Source organism: Bubalus kerabau, chromosome 11 (assembly GCF_029407905.1).
Source record: "Bubalus kerabau isolate K-KA32 ecotype Philippines breed swamp buffalo chromosome 11, PCC_UOA_SB_1v2, whole genome shotgun sequence".
In the NCBI taxonomy this organism is placed as follows: domain Eukaryota; kingdom Metazoa; phylum Chordata; class Mammalia; order Artiodactyla; family Bovidae; genus Bubalus; species Bubalus kerabau.
The window spans coordinates 43,320,178-43,324,403 of NC_073634.1; the positions used below are offsets into that span (position 1 = coordinate 43,320,178).

At 38.0% G+C, this 4,226-nt stretch overlaps 1 long non-coding RNA gene across 1 annotated transcript; it reads left to right on the plus strand.

Moving 5' to 3' along the window:
- Positions 1–822: 822 nt before the first annotated feature.
- Positions 823–2,948, plus strand: LOC129623103 (uncharacterized). Its single transcript, XR_008700348.1, has 2 exons — positions 823–1,020; positions 2,627–2,948. It is a non-coding gene; the product is annotated as an uncharacterized LOC129623103 (long non-coding RNA).
- The last annotated feature ends 1,278 nt before the right edge of the window (positions 2,949–4,226 follow it).

A 4,226-nucleotide genomic window follows, 5' to 3' on the forward strand; every position in this document is an offset into this window, starting at 1 on the left:
AAAATGTTCAAATGATGCAGAGTGGGATTTTCAAATTATGATCCTGCGTACTTTTTTTTTTCCTTACCCACTTACATGTAATCTAAAAATAAATATCCAGGCTCCACCAGGATGCGACAACTTCAGCAAACAAAATTGAAAATAGCTGCCTTACAATAGTCTCTCCCTCCAAATGAAACAGGGGAAAATATACCTTTAGAGAAAAATCCAGCGCCTGTTAAGGAACAGACGAGCTGCTCACAGCAGGTTTGTGAAGAGAGGCACAAGGACATAAACAGCTCAGGATGGGTATCAAGCAAGGAAAGAACCAGCCAGCAATCACTGTGCTGAGTCCCGGAAGGGGCGCGGGGAAGTGGTCACAGGTGATTGTCATGTGTGATAATTATTATTACTGTACACCTGCTCCTCCGCACTAATTAACTTTGGATATGCAAATCAATCCTATTGCATCATGCCCCTGCTCTCCTCCCCTACAGATAAGAAGATGTTCAGCTGCTGGATTTAATTAGGATAATGAACGCCAGGCCCACGGTGGCTTGGCAGGGGAGGTGGGGGGGAAGCTGTGACTGACCTTTTCTCCCAAAACGTTGACATTTTCTAAGGCTTCTGAGCACTCGAAGTCACCTCCATGGCTGGGACATTGATAGGAGCGGATTGATGAGGTGTCATTAGAGGAGAGACGCCATGGCCCCAGTGTTTGCTGGGAGAATACAGCAGGTGTTCTGACAAGGACACACACCATCACTGTTATTTGCCAAACAATTCTCTTGATTCACTAAAGTCAAGCATGCCAGCATTTCTTTATAAAAAGAAAACAAGGCTGTTTTTCATAGCCACCCAGAGGAGAGGTCATCACTAAATTGCATTTCTGAATTACTTTTCATTTCACATCAATACAGTAAAAAGGTTTCTATTATTCCTCTCCCTCACGTCCGCCTTCCCTCTGCACCCCTCCAAGATGCCCCCAGCTGGCCCTGCCCAGAATCCTCGTGGCATGTAAGCGGGAAATGTTACGTGATGGTAAGTTAAAAAGGGTTAAGTTTGTTCATATTAATCCCTATAATTCCAACAGCATCTTCTTATTTGGATATCTGGTCTGCTTGTTTAACAAAAAATTGTTTTAATTATGTATATATATATATATAAGCCTTATTTGAATTTCAAATTCAAAGACATGCATACAAAATAATATCGAGGAACATCGACTGTAACACAATTCTGTTTTTCTCTCTCTCTGATCATTTACTCAGCTTTAACTTTCTAGCCATCTGTGTGCAGAGCCTTTCCTGTATTTTCTGTTCTGACAATGGAGTTTTATGTAGTAATAAAATAATACCACATTAGATCTCCCTTTTTTCTTACTCTTTTAATGTGTTAAATTATAATAGAAGAGTAACTTTAGGAAACTAGCCAATTTCACAAAAAAGATGAAATAAAAGCCCTTTGGTGTAGGAGAAAAATCAAGCTGATCAGAGCCCAACAGGAAGGCAATGCCAGAGTCCTATTTCTAAAGTAAAGCAGAAAGGTTTTAAAAATTAGCCAGAATTTAAAGTAAAAAGAATGAAGAATCATTGTTTCTCTAATCATGATAGGCTGCACATTACATGAGGTTTCTTCTAAAAAATCAGAATTTTGTGATAGGTTATTTCTTTTTGTACCCAAGAGATGATTTATTACTCTTTTTCTCTGAAAATTTTCATTAATAACATTCTGTAAGTATCATAAATACTGCAATATATTCAAATATCTTATTGGGAGGCTGGAGATATTTAAACTGGTCTTTTCTCCAGTATTTAAAAAAAAATCAGGTAGTCAAAACTAGAACTCTAAGATAATGTAGAATCTAGTCACCTAATAAAAAAGAAAGAAGAAATAAAAAATGAAAAAGAAAAGACAAAAACTATTTTTTTCTGTGAGGTGTTACAAAGTGTTGGAATTAAGTAACAGGGTTTGTCTCTTAAGGTGAGATACTTGAGTGCTAGAGGTTACAGCTGGTTGCAATATTCCTTTTTTCTGATCATATTCCTTTCGTGATGAGGTTTCATATATAGTAACAGTGAACATTTGGCAAGGTGCAGCTTTAGAGATTCCACACAAGGACTATTAGCATGGAGCCCAGTGTGTCCTGTAAAACAGGGGTGGTGAATTTCATGAGTTTTCTTGTATGCCTGAGATTTCGTTCTTTTTCCAGATCAATCATTTTTACCATTTTCTTATTAACAAGTATTTTACCTAGACTCTCTCAATTACTTTCACTTTCTCAATTACTTTCATTTGTGCTCCTTGCTTTTCTTTCAAGCATTTCTCCTCAGTTCCACACTTTCAGTCATAAAGCAGCTCCCACAGCTGTATCTAGAACTATTGTGGGTAACTCTGTCTCTTCCTCCTGGCTTCAATGTTCATCTCTCTGTGAAAGCCTCTGCAGCTGATTTCATTAAAAAGTATGAAAAGTAGGTACTTTTCATTGGCAAGTTATGTTGGCATTTTTAACAAAACCTTATTTGTAGTCAATCTCAGTTCTAGAGAGAGGAGTCTTTGAACCAAGAACCCAGACTCAGCATCACTGGGGAAGCAGAGACCGACCGTGGAGAGATGAGCTTAAGGTTCCTTCTTTCTCTGGCTACAGGCTCCTCCAAGGAGGCCGGAACCTCAGCTGTCCCACCCACCTGTGTGCTTGGGGCAAAAGGAAGAAAAGGTCCCAGCCGTCCCAGCCTCACTGCACAAAATTATGGTAGAAATTCACATCTAGAGAAAAACTCTATGATATCAGAACCTGAGAAACTGGGACTCAAACATTTTACTCCCAAGTCACAACATTAATTTGGAAGATTTACTTAAACTCGTTATTCCTGATGTTTCTCTCTCTGTTGTATCTTGCAGCTGTGTGTCGTTGGGCACTTTCATTTCTTGACCCCTCCCAACCTGAGGGTCATCACTCACTAATAAAATGAGGATTATAATAGCATTCCATAGAGCTTTGGTGAATATTAAATGAGATAATTTACATGTTCACAATGCTCAGCTCTTAATAAATGCAACATTATCAATGTGTTCAATAACATATATACAGGTTATATATATATATTATGATTAAACTGATCTAGGGCTATTTTTTCAGAACTAGAGTATATATCTCATCAGGGAATTGTGAGCATTTTTAAGCTATTGTTTGTAAAATCCTTTTGCACCTCCATTTGGGCACAGCACATTTATATTTCTATTGGAATAGGAGAAATAAATACTTATTTATACATATGCATCATCTCTTTTTCCTATCAAAGAGATCATAATAGCTAGAAAGCTGGATACAAGTAGAAAATATAGAATGGTAGGTCCCTGTGATCTTTGCATGTGCACTTTATTTAAGGGCATATATCTTAAATCCTTCAATTTGAGAATGTGTCCACTGAACTTCATGAATAGAAATCTATGGATATTCTAGACACATTTTATATATTTTAAGCTCAGTAATACAACCTATTGATTGTCTGCGTTGATTCTTATTTTTTCTATCTGACCAAATAAAGCAGAAACAGATGGCTTTTCTGACTTAAACTATTTTAAGCTACAAACATGTTGCCCACTTTTGAGCCCATGTAGTTAATCTGAAATCTGTCACACGATAAAATTAAACCTTCTATATTTTAAGGTGGAGAGACAGTGTGGATTAGATGTAGGGTATGATGACCTGGGTTCTTGTCTTGGCTTAACTCTGAATGCACTGTGGACCTCGTGAAAATCACTTCACCTTGCTGCATCTGAACTCTGTCATCTATGAAGCAAGTTAGGCTAGTGTGTATACTAATCACCTAGGGATTCTGAAAAAGGGAAGAGTCTGGTCAGCAGGTCTGGGTGGAAAGAGATCCTACATCTTTACCAAGCTCCCAAGCAGCTGGGGCTGCTGGTCCATGATCTTTGAGGGGCAAAAGACTGGAACAATTCTTGAACAAATGATGTATGATCTAGGTTTTTATAAATTATTCATGAGGAAGCATGTCATGATGGCCCCAAACAAGAATCAAACAGACAATCATTAACATGGGTACAATATAGTCATTGAAGTATGTTCCCATCCAGTTAATCATCACAGCATTCCTAAGAGGAACCTAAACTCAGAAAAGCTGAATTACTGACTCAAGATCACAAAATTATATTGTCAATATGTGGCAAAGCCCAGGATCAAACCACCACCACTCTATGGTCATTTTTGCATTCAACAGGCCCCC